Raw genomic sequence first — 21,950 nt, forward strand, 5'->3', positions numbered from 1 at the left:
AAGATGTCATGACCGAGACATGGCGGCATGCCAGGTGTGCAAACATCAAAGTTTTGTAAAAAAATTAAATACAGACCGGAACTTTATCCCATGCACTTCTGACACATCCTGTCTTTTCAACTGTTCTGTGACAGATCTGTAGGTGTCTGGTGTTCACAGAGCTCCACAGACTGTTGGATCAGCACCCTGAAATGTAGTTCGAGTTAACAGACAATATCTACATAAGTACAGTGATGAACTGAAATTTTCCGTAAAACCCCCAATACAATGAGAGCCCAGGTTGTCTCCAGCAATGCAGTAGAGAGTTCCCTTCACAACACTTTTGTCTGCCATTGTTATCCCATTCTCCTCCAGCACCTTCAAATCAGCCATGAAGGTCGTGGGGAGCATCGATGGCTGCCACATAAGAATAAAGGCCCTAAAAGAAAAGGCAGCTTGTTATTTTAACAGGAAGCTTTTTTATTCCATTCAATTGCAGGCTGTATGTGATTCTAATGCCAAATTTATAGATATTTTTGTTGGGAATCCTGGATCAATCCATGATTCACTGGTTCTACATAAAAGCCCAATTTATGGAAATCAAACATTACCCACTTGAAGGATCCTTTTGGGTGATGGTGGCTATCCCTGCATTGCACATCCCATCACGCTGCTGACACCCTACAGCAGGGGTGGGCAATTCCAGGCCTCGAGGGCCGGTGTGTCTGTATGATTTCCAGATAGTCTTGCCCTACTCATGGCTGAATACCTGGTTCAGGTGTGTACAGCCAATCAGAACACTCCAGAGCAGGGTATGTTGGAAAGCATGCAGGACGGTAAATAGCTTTGTTTTTATTTCATGTTGCTGTTTTTCACAATGACTTATTTATTTCATGAAGAGCTTTTTCAGGAGAATGAGTCTATCTGTCAATCAGTGAAAGTGGGCGGGATCTAAACGCTCATTGGCTCATCCATGGAAATCGACTCATATTCCTCGATACCCGCTCAGCGGTGTGCCAGTCAGAGATGACATATTTCAGCGATATCTGCACGGCTTTGCTGACATTAGAGATCAAATAGAAACAAACTATCTGTCTGCTGCAGAAGATGCAAACATGGACGACTCTGTTTTTGTAGTTTGAGGGTTTGTGTGGCCCAAACCACAGAGGAGCTCCGGTCGTCCACATCTATAATTCCCCCGTTGAAACACTCCTCATTCTCACGCCATTCACTCAGAGCTCACTTCGTGCCTCACACTGTGTTGGCTCGCAGGAGGCGAGCTGGCGGACCGACAGTCAGACCAGGCAGCTGCGCAAAGCGGGACAAGCCTGCTCAGGCCTCCTGAACCTTATGATATTTTTCTATTTTCATTGAGACAATGATTATAATCAGGTTCTCTGATTTTATTTTTCCCTCCCGGGAATATGTGGAACCTTTCCCGCGATGACGTTTCTGACCGTGGTCGGAAAACGCAACGGAGATCCGGGATTGATTGAGCAATTCTGCAGCCAGGGCTTACTCCATAATCAGGCTCTGTACTTTGGAGGAAACCTTTTTTTACTATTACTTTTTGGGGGGACTGGGCAACAGACCCTTAACTTGCGCTCACACATACACTCTCGTGCTGCCTGGGTGCTCTGATTTACACGTAATTTAAGACGGATGTGAGCATGTGGGGGTATTGCATGTTTTAGTGTTTTCTTTTGTGCATGTTTGCATGTTGTGGCGTTACCTGTTTTTACATGCTACGGACACGCTCCCTTGAAACACATCTCACGATCCACAACACCTGCTCCTCATTAGGGAGAGAACTATAGGAGTCCTCAGGAGAAAAGTGCAGGAAGTCCGCGCTTTGGCAGAGACGTCACGCGCCGGTCGCGAGGCCGCACGCCGGCAAGAAAGTCGCACGCCGGCAGCAGGGCACACGCACGCGGGGCGCGGCTTGATAACCGGGAGCTACAGACGCAGTGAGGATCCTCCGTGACCACACATGCACCGGGAGAGCTTGGAACGCTGGAACCACCAGTCTGCAGAGCGGTCAACACGCAGTGGCAGGGCAGGGACCCCGCCTGTGTTGTAAGTAGCCGGACGTGATTTTGCAGACTGGTCGAACTAAGTCGGCAGGAAGGCTGGTGGCAGCCTGCATCATAGATTGCTGGGTGCTGCCGTCTGCCTGTCTCCGCAGAATTCCAGCGTGTCCGGAGGGCCAGCTGGAGGTGACACGGAGAAGTGTCCGCGTTACGCGCGACCCCAGAGGCGAGGGGAGCCCCGCCTCCCAGGTCCAGGTGTGCATGCCCGGAGGGATCCTCGGCGTAGCGTCAGGAGAAGTCGACCCCAAGAGCCAAGTCTGGCGTGGAGAGGACGCCCCTTGGTTTGGGATCAGTGACCCCTCCCTTTGAGCTGCATTTTTAAACGGGTTTTAACTGTTCTTTGGACTTTTAGCCCTCCTTTATTCTCTTTCAACTGCTTTTAGGATTTTTATCTTGTTTTATTGTTTTTAATCTTGCCCCTGAATTTTTAGACACATCCCATGCTCGTTTAAGGGCTTTTAACTGGAACCCTGTGGCCATTCATATTTTTAGTGCTGGAATAAATTCTCATTGAGGCCAAGAATTCGGGTCCTCTTTGGTGGTGTGTGTGCTCTCCCCAGATCATTCCCCTAGCTGTGTCAATGTCCTCATTCATTTATTTATTTAACCCATCTTTCAACCCCTACAGTCCTTACACGTAGTTTGACTGTAGGACCTGAAGCAGAGACTCTCTGGGATTATCTCATGAACTTAAGCATGGAAACATTGTTATCATGTGAAACTATTCAAAATAAATAAACCTGATCTTTTAACACTCCGTGTGCATTGTGCATCCATGCATTGTTACTGAGATAAGCACAGGCAACCGCTCCATGTGGCTATCAGGCTAAAAAAATTAACTTGTAGCCCCTCCCACACGCGGCATGTTGCGTTCATGGAACTCCAGTTCATAGAAGTTTTGTGGAACTCCAACAACCACCCAGCCTAACTTAGACCATTACTAGATGTTAATGAGAAGATGAAAATTGCAGAACCGACCACAAAACCACCTGAATTATGCACACTCGCCCAAAGCCACTTTTATCCGCAAATTTAGAACAAAAACTGCCCAATTTCTTGTAACACTGGATGTGTTGTGGTGCATACTCCCCATAGTGTTGAGGAGAGTGCATTGCGCCGTCACGTTTGCTGAAGCATCTTCGATTGATGTAGTCAGGGTGCTGCTGCTCATGTCTGAGTAAAGGAGTAGCCAATCACAAAAGTGTCTCCGGCGGTGCTCTCTCCGCACGGTGAGGGGGTTCATATTACACCTGAGCCGGGGGTGTTCGTGTCCCTGGGGGGTGGGTCCTGGTCCTTGCCCCTGAGCGCTGGGCCCCGCCCAACCTTCCAACATGGCCGAGCCTGGTCGGGCCATATTTATAACACCCCTTGTGGGCCACCCTTTTTTCCCCGGGGTTCCCCCCTCCTGGGCGGGGGCAGCGGGCCCCTGCCTTGCTCCTCCCTGGACCAACCATGGGCCGGGTGGGTGGCTGCCTGGAGTGCGGAGCGGGTCTCCCTTGGGGGGTCCTGGCTCGTACCTGGGGTTGGGGCGGGGGGATGCCCGGAACTCCTGGGTGGTGGTGGGGTGCTCGTCTGGGGCTGTGGGCGTCCTTCTCCGGTGGGGCCCTGCGTTGGGCTCTTCCGGCGCGGGGGGGGGGCTGCTTTCCTGGCTGGGCTGGGGCGGCGCTCTCTTTCCCTCTGTGCCTCCCTGCTCTCTGGCTCTGGGGGCATCGCGGCGGTCCTGCTGGCCCTGGCCTGGGTGGCGGTCTTGGTCGCCCGGGGGGCGGTTGTTCCCTGCCTGTTCCCGTGTGGCGTTGGGGGAATTCCGCTTGCCGCTGCTGCTGCGGCGGGGGTCTGGGTGTGGGGGTGGCTGGGCGGTCCTCCTCCTTCTTTTCACATTCCACCGTCCATTTTAGAAGAACATAAACACTCACCTGAGCACTTATAGTTTGCATGATTGAATGAATGAAAGATTTCACACTAGTTGGTTTAAAGGCATAAGTATATGTGTGTGAACACTATCTGTTTTGTGTACATGTTGACATGTGAACATTTCTTGCAGCAGTTGTGTTGATAATATTTGAGTGTGTGTGAACAGGCCCCGCCCTTTTTGTACTACATTGGAACTGTACCGTAACGATAAACAACCAGTAATCCTGTCTGCTCTGTGCTGCTTCATGGTCTCCCCCCCCCCCCCCCTCTCACTATCACCCCCCCCCCCCCCCCTCTGACATCCCTCCCTCTTCTTCCCTTCTTTCCTTTTCCGTCCGGTCCAACACCAAAGATTTTCAATCATGGTTGAAATGAATAAAGTTTGGCCTCAATTACAAAAGGGGTTTATTCAGTCACCACCTTGTCTGGTTTGATTGACAGACAGAGACATTCTCCTGAAAAAGCTCTTCATGAAATAAATACGCCATTGTGAAAAACAGCAACATGAAATAAAAACAAAGCTACTTTGGAAAATATTGATTTTGAAATCCAAGGTTCTGAAAAAAGACGTAGAATTACAATAATATTCCACATGATTAAAAATGAATATTTTAAAATGCTGTTTTAAAATAATGAACAGGTTTTTAAAGCAAAATGAAATATATTGAATAATATAATGGCTAATTTAAAATCGGTGTGCAGGTTTTTCACAATTTCATGATCTTTTTATATATTTATAAGAGATTTATTGGTTGATTGTGTATTTGCATGAGTTCATATCTATTTATTAAATTAAATATTTATTTATTCAATTATGAACAGTATAGGACTCCATAATTTGCAAATGAAAAACCCCTCTAAAGAAAAAGGTTTAATGAGTAAAATGCCCAACGCAATTGAAGAATACCTTATAAGTATTCAGGAAAAAGATTTACCACATAAGAAACATGTTTCAAATATCTATAAGAGACTTGTGATGAGGGATACGCAGAACACATTGTGTGTCAAAGAAAAGTGGGAGCTGGAACTAAACACTATTATAGAAGATGATGTGTGGGAAGATCTGTGTGCAACATGCCATAAAGGACTTAACAGTCAAATGTGGAAAGAATTCCACTGGAAATTAATGATGAGATATTTCAATACACCTTTGGTCATTTCTAGACTGCTTAAATTACCCTCATTGCAGCTCTGCTGGAAGAAATGTGGAAAAGTGGGAGACCTTGGCCGAGGCCAAGAGATCTTCAGGTTCTCCAGGAGTTTGATGGAGGATCCAATTAATGTCGCTCGTGAGAGGATTTTCCTGAGGTTGGACAACAGAGTTGGTGCAAGACAAAAATAGACTAAGCAAGAACATGAACAAGTATTGATCAGGTGTAGTCACCATAAGGGGCAACGAACTGGCATTGAATGATGGAGCTGGGTCTCTTTTGAGCTGCAGAGGGTGATAAGCTGAGTGACGACAGCTGGTGGTGATCAGGAGCAGAGTGGAGGAGAGCTGGACGGGGAGGAGTCTGACAGAGGCACCATGACAGTACCCCCCCCCCCCCCCTCAACGACCGCCTCCAGGCGGTCCAGGATGCCGATCCAGGTGGGCACGATAAAAGTCCTCAATGAGGGTATTGTCCAGGATAAGAGAAAGGGAGACCCAGGAGCATTCCTCTGGACCGTAACCCTCCCAATCCACCAGGAATTGCTGGCCACGAACCCGGCGTCGGACGTCCAACACATGGCTGGCCGTGTAGGTGGGAGCCCCGTCGATGACCCAGGCAGGTGGAAGGGAAGCGGAAGGCGGGCAAAGTGCGCTGTCCGAAACAGGCTTGATCTGTGAAACGTGGAAAGATGGATGGACCTTGAGGGCTGCAGGAAGCCGGAGATGGACACAGGAGGGGTTAATGATTTTGTCAGTGGTGTAGGGTCCAATGTAACGAGGGGCGAGCTTGCGAGACGTGGCCTGGATAGGGATGTTCCGCGAGGACAACCAAACCCTCTGACCTGGCTGGTAGGTGGGTCCCACCACCCTGTGACGGTTGGCAGAACGGCAGTTGCTCTTCATAGTGCGCAGGAGAGCAGCCCTGGTTTGATGCCAAATGTCCTGGCACCTGCGCACATGGTCCTGAACCAAGGGCACTGCCACGTCCAGTTCTTGTGACGGGAACAGTGGTGGTGGGTACCCGAGGGCGGCCTCAAACGGAGACAGACCTGTAGCAGAAGAGGGATGCGTATTGTGAGCGTACTCGACCCACAACAGATACTTGGACCAGTCAGTGGAATTCCTATCTGCCAGACAACGGAGAGAAGCCTCGAGCTCTTGGTTGGCCCGCTCCACCTGACCGTTCGACTGAGGGTGGTACCCAGAGGTGAGGCTAACTGTGGCACCCAAGGCTGAACAGAAGGCCTTCCAGACCTGTGATACAAACTGGGGCCCACGGTCTGAGACGATGTCGGCAGGGGTTCCGTGGTGACGGAAAACATTCTGGACCAGAACATCGGCAGTCTCAGAGGCGGTGGGTAATTGTGGTAGAAGGATGAAATTAACAAACTTAGAGAAGCGGTCAATCACGGTGAGTATGACGGAGTTACCCTGGGAGAGAGGCAGACCGGTAACGAAATCCACAGCAATATGGGACCATGGGCGGCTGGAAGTTGACAGAGGATGGAGTAGTCCGGAGGGCGGAGAGTTGGAGGATTTGGAGCGAGCACAGGTGGCTACATACTCCTTAACGTCCGTGCCCATGGACGGCCAGAAGAAGCGTTTGCAGAGGAGACTGAGGGTTCTGGTTACGCCACCATGACAGGCAATGCGTGAGGCGTGGGCTCATGTTATGGCTTCGGCCATGGCCAATGCCATGGTTAACATCACAGCTTGGTTGAAGTACTGTTTCCAGTTAAACACATCTAAAACTGTTGCAATGTTTTTCACCAAGTCCAATAATAATTTCACTTCTGAACCAGATGTTTTTGTTTCAGGAGAGAGGCTGCAGATTGTGTCAGAATGCAAATATCTGGGTGCCATAATGGGTTCTAAGCTGTCTTTCAAATCACACATCAAAAGGGTCTGCAATAGAATCAAATTCAACCTCAGTAATTTTAGACACATTCGCCATCAGACGTCCACACAGTCAGCAAAAACGTACATGCACTCCATGATTTTCTCTCATGTCACTTACTGTTTATGGAAGCGATTATGTAGCATAAAAAAAAGCAAAGTCAAAACCAGAAATGCTTTTTAATTTTCAAAATGTAGCTGCATTTTTTGATTCAAAATTAAAAAGAAAAAGCAATATTTCAAAATGCTTTTTCATTTTATACTTAAAACCGGTTATTCTGTGTCATAATTAAAACGAAAATGCAAAGAGGGGATTGCATTTGCATTTTAACATCCACCCCGCGCACCTTGTCACAATATTCATTTAGAAAAAGCATTAGCAGAGGGGAGGCGGGGCGATGACGTCACTGCTTTCTCCGTGTGTCCGGCCGCTGACTGACACACACACACGCACCAGGAGCAGACTGTGTTAGCGGCAGAGAAGACGGCTTTGAGTTGGTTGTGAACTTCTGATGAGTTTCCACAGCTTCTCAGGACTACATAGCAGCATGTCCGCCTTCTGCGGTCCTCCTCCTGACGCACCGCGGACAAGCTTTGTTCTTCGGACCGCCAGCTGCCTTCACATAGCGTAGCGCAAAGCTCCGATGATCGAAGGCGGAAATGCTGCTGCGATCACATGTTCTATTCTGACTAGAATAGAACATGTGAAGATGTGAGGAGACCCAAATTGTTCTATAACTTTAATATCTCTAATATTCTGCAGTCATTTTTCTTCAAACTTACTGTGATGTTAGTGAACATCATTACCAACTATAATCCAGTGAAAGTTTTGCGTCACCTTTGAAAGAAGTAGCATTTTGTAAGGTTTACATATTACACAGTGTCTGTAAATGAGGAGACCCAAATTGTTCTATAACTTTAATATCTCTAATATTCTGCAGTCATTTTCCTTCAAACTTGCTGTGATATTAGTGAACATCATTACCAACAATAATCCAGTGAAAGTTTTGCGTCACCTTAAATGAAGCAACTTTAGAAAGAGTTGACAGGACCAGATGTGATTTTACTTGGAGTTTCTTCATTTCTGCTTGATTCCATTCCATGTCATGCTCAACAACCCACAAAACACTCTTGTCGGTGTTGAATCTCACTTGTAGAATCTGTCTGATTGATTATATTTCAGACAAAACATGTTATTTCTGGTAGTTTATTATGGAATGAACAGACATGCAATCCAAATGAAAACATTTGTACATCAAATAACGATACAGGGCATGCGATAACTCTCATTTATTTCAGAGTACAGTACATGTCATTTCTATAATGGGTATAACAGTGACATGGGTGATATCAGCGCTTTATGCCGTCTTTCCAGCTCGCTGGGTGTGTGTACCGTAAACTATGATGTAAACGCGCATGCTAAAAGTCAGTGACGGCTGGCGTGACCGCACTTCCGCAGATGTCGGCTCACTTGACCGCGGTTCAAACCTGGATCTTAATAAATCAAACAGAAAATTCCGCGCGAAGCTGCAAATAAATTTGTAAATATGTGGGAATTACATCAGTCTTTATTTTGTTCTGGACACCACTGGAAACACAAATTAATATGATGGTTTCTCAGATCGCAGCAGCATTTCCGCCTTCGATCATCGGAGCTTTGCGCTACGCTATGTGAAGGCAGCTGGCGGTCCGAAGAACAAAGCTTGTCCGCGGTGCGTCAGGAGGAGGACCGCAGAAGGCGGACATGCTGCTATGTAGTCCTGAGAAGCTGTGGAAACTCATCAGAAGTTCACAACCAACTCAAAGCCGTCTTCTCTGCCGCTAACACAGTCTGCTCCTGGTGCGTGTGTGTGTGTGCTTCAGTCAGCAGCCGGACACACAGAGAAAGCAGTGACGTCATCGCCCCGCCTCCCCTCTGCTAATGCTTTTTCTAAATGAATATTGTGACAAGGTGCGCGGGGTGGATGTTAAAATGCAAATGCAATCCCCTCTTTGCATTTTCGTTTTAATTATGACACAGAATAAGCGGTTTTAAGTATAAAATGAAAAAGCATTTTGAAATATTGTTTTTTCTTTTTAATTTTGAGTCATTTAATGCAGCTACATTTTGAAAATTAAAAAGCATTTCTGTTAATCCATTTTAATTGTCAAATTAGACATTTCTGAATGAATTATGCTACACATTTACCATGGACCTTTTTGAAAATGAAATGTCAAATACCATTTTCATTTTAATTTTAATTAAGTGACAGAATAAGCTGTATTGAGAAAGGAAATGAAAAAGCATTTTGGTGGATTGCTTTTTCATTTTATTTTTGAGTCAAAAAATGCAGCTTCATTTTGAAAATTAAAAAGCATTTCTGGTTTTGACTTTGCTTTTTATTTATGCTACATAATCGCTTCCATAACTGTTTGCCTGTCTGGTCACAGGCTTGCAATACATCTTTAAAACCTTATACAAACTAACTGTTAAAACTTTGGATAAAAAACCCAATATATTTCAACATTGTCCAATAATACAAAAATATGGATTACTGAGTTGGGAAAACATGGTCACATTTTCAAATCTCTGTCTTATGTACAAAATCATTCATGGCTCTTCATCCCCTCCTCTTCACCAGTTTATTAACATCCGGACAGCAGATCACAGCAGAACTCGGAGTGCAGTCAGAGGAAACTGTCTCATTCCCTTCAGAAAAAGCGTCTTTGGTCAGACTGCTTTTTCTGTTAGAACTGCTACTGAGTGGAACTTCACACATGTTACTGTCAGAAATCAAAACACATATCATTTATTCAAGACACAGTTAAAGAAATGGCTCATTGACACTCAGAGCTGTCAACACTGAGTAAACCTCCTCTCACCGATCCTCGCTACCATCTTCTCTTTTATGTGTGCATATATTCTTAAATTTGTCAAGATTTTGGATTGTTTTATCACCAATTTGTTTTTAGGTTTACTGCTACTTCTATTGAATGCATTGTTTAATATATGTATGTAATTTTATGTAAATATGTAATTTTATTTTGATCTTTTAGGGTGATTTTAACATCTTCCCAGGGACTGCAGATGAGAAGTAGCCCTTTGGCTAACTCTGGCAAATTGACAGAAATCTTTATTAATATGCGCTGTCCCTATACAGTAATCCCTTGCCCATTCGCGGTTTAATATTCGCGCCCCGCCCATTCGCGGGTGGCCGCAGATGACGTGACGTCACAAGCGTGAGACGCAGAACAGCGCTCATTCCACGAATTTTGAAAAACGATTTACTCTGTACTTTACTGTAAAGTATTGTTTACGCGTTTAAGATGCCATCCAAACGCCCTGCATCATCTCCAGCTTCTGGAAATGAACCCAAACTGCAGCAAAAGGTTTTGACTCTGCAGAGGGTTTGGCTCTGGGAGTTTTAAAACAGAGTCAATTATCCGCGAAATTATATTTTCGTTATTCGCGGGGGGGTGAGGAACGTAACCCCGCGAATACGGGGGTATTTGTCATGATCGGACTACTAGGGAGACCCAGATGCTGGAACCCGGAAGAAACTCAGGAAGGCGTTGTATTTAACAGGATGTTTTAATTATAGAAGTCAGGGGACGTCGTGGATGCAGGAAACTGCTGTGGCGAGGTGGAGCGCCGAGGACGGCGTTCACAGTCCGTGACGTGGTGGAGCGCCGAGGGCGGCGTGACCGGCTTGAGGCGAGACGTGGACGCTGAGGACAGCGTAATCAGCTTGAGGCGAGGCGTGAACGCTGAGGACAGCGTAACCAGCTTGAGGCAAGGCGAGGACGTCGAGGATGATGTAATCAGCGTGGAGCGAGGAACCAGCGTGACCAATGGAGTGAAGACCTGAAGACGTGAGACAGACGGTAAGTACAAGCTAGGATTACTAAAGCGAGAGTAACTTAACTTGAGGCCAGGCGTGATCACCGGAGTGAGTATAACGGACTGGCGTAGTATGCTGGGATGGATCTCCTTAAGAAGGTCTGCCAGGTGATGAGATGATGCAGGTCAGCTGGTTCCAATGAAGGAGCAGGGAGGGGAGGAGTAGCAGCCGGAGGAACCGTGACAGTACCCCCCCCTCAACGACCGCCCCCAGGCGGTCCCGGACGACGATCAGGGTGGTCCCGAAAGAAATCGTCAATGAGGGTACGGTCCAGAATGAGGGAGCGGGAGATCCATGAGCGCTCCTCCGGACCGTAACCCTCCCAGTCCACCAGAAACTGGAAACCGCGCCCCCGGCGGCGGACGTCCAACACCTTGCTGGCGGTGTAGGCAGGAGCGCCGTCGATGACCCGGGCGGGCGGTGGGGAAGCGGACGGCGGGCACAAAGGACTCTCCTGGACAGGCTTAAGCTGCGAGACATGAAACGTGGGGTGCACCTTAAGCGCCGCCGGGAGCCGCAGCCGCACACAGGAGGGGTTTATGACCCTCTCGACGGGGTAAGGTCCAATGTAGCGTGGAGCCAGTTTACGGGAGGTGGCCTGGAGCGGTATGTCCCGTGAAGACAGCCAAACCCTCTGTCCCGGTTGGTAGGCGGGGCTCTCCACCCTGTGGCGATTAGCGATCCTGCAGTTCCTCTCTCTAGTGCGCAGGAGAGCGGCCCTGGCCTGAGTCCATATACGCTGGGCGCGTCGCAGGTGATGCTGAACCGACGGGACCGCCAAGTCCAGCTCCTGGGAGGGGAACAAGGGTGGAGAGTATCCGAGGGACGCTTCAAACGGGGACATACCGGTAGCAGCAGACGGATGGCTGTTGTGGGCGTACTCGATCCATGCCAGGAATGAAGACCAGTTGGAGGGGTTTTGGGCGGCCACACAACGGAGGGCGGCCTCGAGCTCCTGGTTTGCACCCTCCGCTTGCCCATTTGACTGGGGATGATGACCGGATGTGAGGCTAACCGTGGCACCCAGAGCAGAACAGAAAGCCCGCCAGACCTGGGATATGAACTGGGGCCCGCGGTCGGAGACAATATCACTGGGGATGCCGTGATGCCTGAATACCTCTCGAACCAAGACGTCAGCCATCTCGGTGGCCGTGGGCAGCTTGGGAAGGGGAATGAAATGGGCAGCCTTGGAAAAACGGTCGACCACTGTAAGAATGACGGTGTTATCCTGAGAGGCCGGCAACCCAGTGATTAAGTCCATGGCGAGATGGGACCAGGGCCGCTGCGGAACAGGTAAAGGATGGAGGAGACCAGCAGGCGGCGAGTTGGAAGACTTAGAGCGGGCGCAGACGTCGCAAGCCGCAACGAATTCCCTCACGTCCCGAGCCATGGAAGGCCAGAAAAATCTACGTTGCACGAGCCTCAGGGTTCTATGAATGCCGCCATGGCAAGCAATACGCGACGTGTGCCCCCAAACCAGGACATCCGAGCGGAGGGAGGAGGGGACGTAAAGAGTTCCAGGGGGGGCCGGAGGATGGTCAGGTTCCTCTCCCTGAGCTTGGATGACCCTGCTCTCAATGTCCCATGTCAAATTACCCACAATACATGTGGGGGGAATAATGGGAGAGCTGTCCTGGTCATCCCCTGAACAAAATAAACGTGAGAGGGCGTCTGGTTTAATGTTCCTGCTACCCGGCCGGTAGGTGATAGTGAAATCAAACCTGTCAAAAAAAAGGCACCAACGGGCCTGACGTGAATTAAGGCGTTTAGCTGTACGTAGGTAGGCGAGATTTTTATGATCCGTCCAAACGATGAACGGATGTTCAGCCCCCTCGAGCCAGTGACGCCATTCCTCCAGAGCGAGTTTAATGGCGAGGAGTTCGCGGTTACCGACGTCATAATTTCTCTCCGCCGTAGAAAGCTTCCTAGAGAAGAACGCACATGGTTTCAGTTTCCCCGAGCCAACCTCCCGTTGGGAAAGAATCGCTCCCACACCAGAATCGGAAGCGTCGACCTCGACAACGAACTGTCGGAGAGGATCAGGCTGTGATAGAATGGGAGCGGAAGTAAAGAGGTGCTTAAGTCTAGTGAATGCGGATTGAGCTTCGGGGGTCCAGAGAAACGGTTTAGTAACGGAGGTGAGTTGAGTCAACGGAGCGGCAATGCTGCTATAGTTCCTTATGAAGCGACGGTAGAAATTTGCGAAGCCGAGGAACCTCTGAAGTTGTTTACGGGAAGTGGGAGGTTCCCAGCTGGTGACGGCCGCGATCTTGGCCGGATCGGGGCGAATGTTACCAGAGTCAATGATGAAACCCAGAAATGAAATGGTGGGTACATGAAACTCGCACTTTTCGGCTTTAACATATAGTCGGTTCTCTAAAAGCCGTGAGAGAACCTGGCGGACATGGTGGGTGTGTTCATCCAGATCGCGTGAATAAATAAGGATGTCGTCAAGGTAAACAAAGACGAAGCGGTTCAAAAAATCACGAAGAACATCGTTAACGAGATTCTGGAAGGTAGCAGGAGCGTTGGTGAGCCCAAAAGGCATCACCAAATACTCGAAATGACCGAGTGGGGTGTTAAAGGCGGTCTTCCACTCGTCCCCCTCCCTCATGCGAACCAAATAATAAGCGTTACGGAGGTCCAACTTGGAAAAGACTCGAGCGTCCTGAACAGAATGTAGAGCAGAGTCAATAAGCGGAAGGGAATATTTATTTTTAACAGTAATTTGATTGAGGTCGCGGTAATCAATGCATGGGCGCAAAGTTCTGTCCTTCTTCTGGACGAAGAAGAACCCCGCACCGACCGGAGAAGATGAGGGGCGAATATGACCAGCCGAGAGGGCTTCCTGGATATATTTTTCCATTGACAGTTTCTCAGGGCCTGATAAATTAAATAGCCTCCTCTTAGGCAGCGTAGCGCCTTTAACTAGTTCGATGGAACAGTCGTACGGCCTGTGGGGAGGAAGGGAACCAGCCCTGGTCTTACTGAAAACAGCCCCAAGATCGTGGTAGCACGGAGGAACCCTAGAAAGATCGATCTCCTCAGGATCTGGATCACAACGAGGAGAAACCGAGGGTATGGCGGAACGAAGACAATTAGCCATGCAGGTAGTGCTCCAGTTGGTAACGTGGAGATTAACCCAATCGAACTGGGGGTTGTGAGCGCGAAGCCAGGGGAACCCTAGAATGATGGGAGACTGGGGGGTCTTGGTAATGTAAAACTGAATGAGTTCGTGATGATTACCAGACGTGATGAGACGAACGGCCTTAGTACGGTGGGTTATGTGAGTGAGGACCTGACCACCCAATCCGACCGCCCTGACAGGGATATCCAAAGGTTCTGTGGGAATGTTAAGCTCAGAAACAAGACAGTCATCAATGAAACTCTGCTCAGCTCCAGAGTCGATAAGGGCTCTACCTTCAAAAACACTAGAAGAAAAACTTAACTTGACAGGTAAATAAAGAAAAGGTCTCTCGGTAGAGAGAGAAGATTGACCCGCCCGTGGCCTGCCTTCTAACGGGGGGTTCGGGAGTTTAAACGAAGCTTACATTGATGAACGAGGTGACCGGTCTGGCCGCAATAGAAACACGCCCCCTCATCTCTTCGTCTCTGCCGCTCCTCAGGGGTGAGCTTAGAATGTCCAATCTGCATCGGTTCCTCTGTGGAGAGTCCGACAGAATCGTGAGACATAACATGAACATAGTTAGCAGCAGGGAATGGAGGAGAAGCACTGGTAAGGAGTCTCTTGTCTTGACGGGGGCGCTCAGCATGACGTTCACGGAGACGCACGTCGGACCGCAAGGCCGCGGTGACGAGCTCTTCAAAAGAGCTAGCCTCGGGTTGCGAACATAAATGGTCTTTAATCGAGTCATTAAGGGATTGGTAGAACACCCCTTTAAGGGCTATATCCGGCCAACCCGCCTCCACAGCTAGAATCCGAAAGTCTATTAGATGGTCACTCACGGATCTGTGGCGTTGTTTGAGGGTTAGCAGTCGGCGGGTGGCCTCCTCCTCCTTGCGGGGTTGGTCGAAAACCAGCCGGAACTCGCCTAAAAAGCGTTCGAAAGGAACTTGAGAGATGGGATTAGCGGTCAGGTAAGCCTGAGCCCATTGAAGCGCTTTACCCCGGAGAGAGTTCACTATAAGGGTGATTTTGCTGTGGTCTGCATGATAGTGCCGAGGTGCCTGCTGGAAGATCAAACGACATTGCAGGAGGAATCCCCCGCAGGCTCCTACGTCACCCAGGAAAGGCTCAGGAAGGAGCCGGATGTTTTCGTGAGCTGCTTTGTCTGCAGCGGGGCCCGGGCTTCCGGTGGCGGAACCCGTGTTGCTGGCTGAGGCGTTAGTAGGTCCTCGGGAGGTTAAATCCGTCAGAGCCAGAGAAATACCGTCCAAGCGACGGAAAAGATCCTGCTGGGCGGCGGCCATCTGGTTGAGGGATTCAGCTTGCCGTCCCAGAGCGATGCCTTGGTGAGTGACGGCCAAGCGGAGTCCCTCCGGGTCAGCTGGGTCTGGGTAATGGCCAGTCCGTTCTGTCATGATCGGACTACTAGGGAGACCCAGATGCTGGAACCCGGAAGAAACTCAGGAAGGCGTTGTATTTAACAGGATGTTTTAATTATAGAAGTCAGGGAACGTCGTGGATGCAGGAAACTGCTGTGGCGAGGTGGAGCGCCGAGGACGGCGTTCACAGTCCGTGACGTGGTGGAGCGCCGAGGGCGGCGTGACCGGCTTGAGGCGAGACGTGGACGCTGAGGACAGCGTAATCAGCTTGAGGCGAGGCGTGAACGCTGAGGACAGCGTAACCAGCTTGAGGCAAGGCGAGGACGTCGAGGATGATGTAATCAGCGTGGAGCGAGGAACCAGCGTGACCAATGGAGTGAAGACCTGAAGACGTGAGACAGACGGTAAGTACAAGCTAGGATTACTAAAGCGAGAGTAACTTAACTTGAGGCCAGGCGTGATCACCGGAGTGAGTATAACGGACTGGCGTAGTATGCTGGGATGGATCTCCTTAAGAAGGTCTGCCAGGTGATGAGATGATGCAGGTCAGCTGGTTCCAATGAAGGAGCAGGGAGGGGAGGAGTAGCAGCCGGAGGAACCGTGACAGTATTACTGTATTAAATAAATAACTAGAAAAAAGCATGTTAGTTTAACTTCAAAAACCCTGGCGTATGGCCCTGCAGAGCAGATACTATCAGCTGCAACTACACTTTTTTAGGTTAATTACTGTCAAACAATTACTCAAGCTTCGTACTTGTAAGTTTTCCTTTTTCCAGCACTCCTGAAAACACATTTAAGTTTTCAATTAAATATTTCTTGTAAGCTTATGTTGACACTTGGCTATTCTTTAGGACATGATGACGACTACCAACATACACCGCCATTCCTCCTAACACAGGGTCTCAAACTCGAGGACGATAGTTTGTGGCCCCCGACTTAATATGAAAGTTTAATGTTAGTGCGGCCCACGAGTTTGATAAGTATGGCATTTTACAGTGTTGTGTGCGGAGCTGAATGAACCTACCAATCGCGGTGGGATATATGGGTCGTGGGGGCAAGACACATTATTTATTTTCTTACTGATTCTTAATTTCTTTCTTTTCAACTTATTTCATCTGCCTGGTTGTCATCTTTGTGCTGCCTCCTACAGGCCTGGATCCCACCGATGCCACCCTCGTCACTGTAGTATACCAGACCGGCCTGGTTTACATAGGAGACAGACACCCAGAAAGTTCAGGAACAGAATTTTTTGTTGGACAGGAATCCACATTGGCTGGACAGCTCACAGTTGCTCTTTTTCCCTCCACAAATCCAAACCCCTTCCCCCTCTACTTTCTTGAGCCCAAACCTCAGACAGGAAGTGAAGGCTCCAGGAAGAAGTAGTGAGAAATGTAAGACATCAGTAAACCAACTTAAACCTACGGTGTATAATGGTGAGTTGGAGCAACACGGCGTTGTCATCTTCGTATTTATAAATTGTGTGAACCTTTATCACAAAAAAGGTTCACAAGCATACCATACAGGGTTTTCTTTGGGAGCTTTTATTTCAGGTATTTCAAATGAAGGAAAATCAGAGATAGAGTATATTGTTACTAACTTCACATCAAACATATTCAAGTTTAATATACATATTAAATCTCTACATACTGCTTTTCATCTTGTGAAATGTCTGTCAATTCACATGATAGGAAAAGAGGAGCACAGATCCGCCCCAAGTCAAGGCATCGCTACATTTCTTTGTAGTTGTTGGACCTTGATGTTACAAAGGGAGTGTTTTCCTCTTTGGGTCTCAGTCATTCTTTTTCATTCCCTTCCTTCTTTTACAAATCAATATGCCACTAATGGTTTTTAAAATCAAATTCCAACCTTTAGACATGAAATAGACTATTTCTACCTTTTTTTAAAAAGGACTGAGAGAGAAAAAAAGGACCAACACCCCCACCAACACATGCATTGATCAGTGGCACAGATAAAAGGACATATTTGGCTTTTACTGATTCATTCACTTAGTGATGTTCACCAGCAAAATAATGGATTAAATTCATTTGAGGCTTTGTCGTTATTGATTCCTGGCCTTTTTCATATTTATGTTCCATATTAGCACTCCATAATCTGTTTTAAAGCACACTTTTATTACGACAGCACCTAGTTTAGGATATTATATCAGAAAAAAAGTCCTCTTTAAGATCTAAAAGCAGGGAGAAACTTATTAACAAATGATCGTAACATGAAAAAAAGCATTTTTGTTGTCTTAATTGAATCAAGCAAATTAGAGCACGGTATGATCAAGTTAACAGTTGTATTGTACATTTTATTTCTTTTTTTTCACTGCCAGTTTAAGTTCAGTCAGGGCAGAGTTGTTGAATAAAGGCCACTTACTCCAAAGTTTCACCAGGAATCCCATAACCTTCACGTGACATACCCAATCATCCACTCCACCAAAGATGTAATTGACTTATTCTTGGAGACTTTCCACTACTGCATCATGTCCAGTTCAGTCATACTTTATGATGACATTAGGAATCAAAGTATTTTGAAGGTGTGTTTGTGTGTGTGTGTGTGTGGGGGGGGGGGGGGGGGGGGCAGGTCTTACGATATCTAGCAGACCCTGCTTCTCTGCACAGAGGGACACTGTTGTAAGATTCGATTCTCGCAAAACACAGGCCGCAGGTTGCTCCTTTCATATTACAATTTCACAATAGTTGAATCATGGTCCCGAGGACTACCCCGGCACTAAATTACCAATTCCTGAATTCCACTTAACCCTTGTGCTATCTTAGATGACCCCCCCCCCCCCTTCCATTGACATGTTCTTCCTACCATGACAAAGGTGGAAAGATTTCATGTAATCCATGGACACCAGTGAAGATCACAAATCATTGAAGAAAAAAGGTTCAGAGCACTGTCTAGTGGGTCTAGATGACCCAACTCCCACGGTAAAGTGCCTGGGATAGAACAAGGGTTACAAAGGGTTTAGGTCCAGATGTCACGATTCAACTTCAAGACAAGTTCACCTGGACAAATGAGGATCTTCATTGATGTCATCACTATCGTTCAAACTTGTAAAGTGGTAATTCAATTTTGTAATTCATGGACTCATGCAGATTCAAATCCTTAAGCACTCCAAAGGTCTCCCTGCTTAATTCAGCACATGTCCAAGCCCATCAGTGTTCCAAAGTCCATCTGGATTATCCAGAGGAGGACTGGGACAATGTCATATGGGTCGGGTAAAACAAAATTGGTTGGGATGGAGCTGTTGTTGCGTGGTGATCTTTGGGCTGCTTGGGTCGGGCGCCAGGGCTGGCTGCGGTGACGAGGCTCCAGCTGGGTGGTGGGCAGCTCCTGGGCCCTCTGGGTCCTGGCTTCATCCGTGGCTCGCGTCTCAGTGTCCGGCGCCTGTTGGCTCCATTGGGTGCCGCCCGGTAAAGCGGAACGTACCTGTCCTGTGACTTTGGGGCCCTGACACCGCGATCACCCATGCTCCCCGGTGCAGGAGCAGCCCCTGCACCTGGCTGTGTGGGTGGGTGGTCCCCCCACCACTCGGGCTGCGTGGGTCCTGCCGCTGGGGTTGCTCTTGGTCCGGGGGTCTCTCTGCTGGTCTGGCTGGTCGGGCTGGGGAGGATCTGGTTCCCCTAATGATCACATGATTCACTTTGTGCATGTAGCTCCACCCCCTCGTGCACACTGTTCCCCGTCTGCCTTATCCCTCCTCCTAACCCACAGTCTGTTGGTTGATAGATATTTTCTGCTTATCTCAGTGTCAGAATTTCACTCTTGAATGTAATAATTTGTCTTTCCAGCAGATCAAGCATAAAGGCTATGCAGTTTCAAAATAACACACTCAAATTAGAAACTTGGCACTTTTTTATTCTACCCCCTCCAAAACTTATGCCCCTTCTCTTCCCTCTGTATAAAAAAGTGAAAGGAAATATATATGTAAAACATAAAATGCAATAATTTATTAAAAATAATGAAAAAACAAAAAGGGGTTTATACAAATTAACACCCTGGTTATCTGAAGATGCATAACCCCTTATTCTAATAGTAAACCTGTCCGACACAAAAGGCCTTCAGCTCTCATCTCTTTACTAAGTTGTTTGACAGAACAAGTTGAAAACAAATGAAAAAGAAAGAAACCAAAACTGGGTTTCATCTGACCAATTGGAGGAGGAAAAAAGCTAAGTGGGATCCTGAAGACCACGCCAATTGTGAAGCATGGGGATGGAAACATCCTGCTTTGGAGCTGATTTTCTGCAAAAGACACAGGACGACTGATCCGTGTTAAGGAAATAGTGAATGGTAAGATTTTAAGCAAAAATCTCCTTTCATCAGTGAGAGGATTGAGGGTGAAATTTAGCTGGATCTTCCACCATGACAGTGGTCGCAAACATCTCCCTGGTAACAAAGGCGTGTCTACCGTAGAATCTGTGGGGGGAGTTGAAAGTCTGTGTTTTCCAGCAACAGCCCCAAAACATCACAGCTCTTGAGAAGATCAGCATGGACGCATGGACCAAAACAGAAGCTACAGTGTGGAAACCTGCTGAAGATCTACAGTACAGGAAACATATATGGAGTTAATTCAGTCTCAATAATCAGAAATGCACACAACCGGTTTTACAAATGCACACGCTCCGATTCACAAATGTCATTTTATGCAAACGTGAAAAATAAATTCGGAAATACACACCCTGTGTTTCACAAACACACAGATTGTGTTTCACAAATGCTCACTAAATGTTTTACAAATGCACAATAAGTGTTTCTCACAAATGTGCACACTGTTTTTCACAAAAAATTTTTAGAAATTCACAATAAATGTATCAGAAATGCACAGTAAGTGCTTCACAAACATGATTTTTAGGCACACATGTGATGTGAACTCACAGATCATTCGAATTGCAGACTGTGCATTCAAAATCCCGTTCTCGTTTGTGAATCTCCCCGTGTGTGTGAGAGATTTTTCTACGGTGAATATTGAGACTCATCTGACGGAGCGGGTCGACTAATCTCACCATTGGCTAGTGAATCTGTCAATCAAACTCATCGGCAAAGCAGGCGGGTTCGCTTTTAGCCAATCGAATGGCCCCTTACACTCCTCACTTTCAAAGTGACGAGGGAGGGAGCTGTTCAGCACAGCAGTTGAAAGGACGCGGGCGGCAAACATGGCGGAGAGGTCTTCCGAACGGGATCAGTCTCAGGCCGTAAGTAATGCACTTATTTGATCATTCCCTCGTTGTACGTCCTGTAATGTTATTGAATACTAAGTTGAAGCGTTCTCCTTTGCCAAGTGACATGTGTGAATGCTTTATGAACACTGCAGCCGAGTCGTTTGCAGAGTACCCCCACCGCAAATTAGCTTAGCTTTGTTTTGCTTAGCCTGTGCAAGTTGTGTCTGTGTGAGTGTGAGTGAAGTTCAAGCCGGTGTCGGTTCAAGCTAGCGTCTATAGCTAATGATCTGTAGGTTCTTAACATGATTCATAAGGAACTAAGGGGAAAAGCATGCCGGATTTACAGCAGCAAAGAAAGTTTAATAAAAAGTATTGATTTGGAGACGGCGATTTGTTTAAACACTGATGCTATGCTATGCTAACTAGCTAGTTGTTCCGTGTGCTGCCTTTATGTAAACGCGATCCGGGTTAAAGTTAGACACAGCATTTTCACAACCCAGACTTTAAGACGGGGTGGACTGTGCAACAAAGTTATTTCATATGACATTCATGAAAACGGCATTTTTTAAATATAACAGACGTGAATCCACTGTTGAATGAAAGAAGCCTCATTAAGTTTCTAACGTTAGAACCCGTATTGTGCTGACCAGCCCTGTGAGATTGTGTCAGAGTGACAGCCACTAAAATCCCCGTATCTTTACTTCCAATGACGTAATGACAAGAATCCCAAACATTATGTTTTTAGGCTGTTTTGTAGTCGATAAGTAGTCACAGAAAGGGTGGATGGGAGAAATCAGCTGTCAACAGTGATTTGAGTAGAAGTTACTGTAAGTATTACACACAGGCTTCCTGTGATCAGTGTCTTGTCTCTGATTTTTTTTAAAGGTGTTCTTTACTACAAGCTCAAGTAATCATAGCAAGAGTGTTTTAAAAAAATTCCCCTTTCATATATTTGAAAATTATGTAATTTAAGATCAGACGGCTAAATGATCTAATCCATGTTTGTTGTGTTTTTATTTATTCTCTAGGAATTACTGAATGTGACAGCGTGACAATCTTTTGTTCCTCGTGCCATCAGGCAATACAACTCTCTGGCAGGGCATCTTACAAGTAATTTCTTTTAATTTTACCCACTGATTTTCCAATTATTTACCTTTTTTTATCAATCTTTTTATTTTGTGATATTTCTATTTGTAATGCATGTGTGTTTGTGTTTTTTTAAGATGGCCATTTTAAAAAAATTTCCTCAGGGATTATTAAATACCCTTCTATTCTATTCTATTTCATATTTTATCATCCTATTGTATTACCGTTTTACCTGTCAATTGGGAATTTAGCATTTTTGCCCCTGTAAATATCTGACAGT

This window comes from Oryzias latipes, chromosome 20, assembly GCF_002234675.1.
Source record: "Oryzias latipes chromosome 20, ASM223467v1".
NCBI lineage: Eukaryota > Metazoa > Chordata > Actinopteri > Beloniformes > Adrianichthyidae > Oryzias > Oryzias latipes.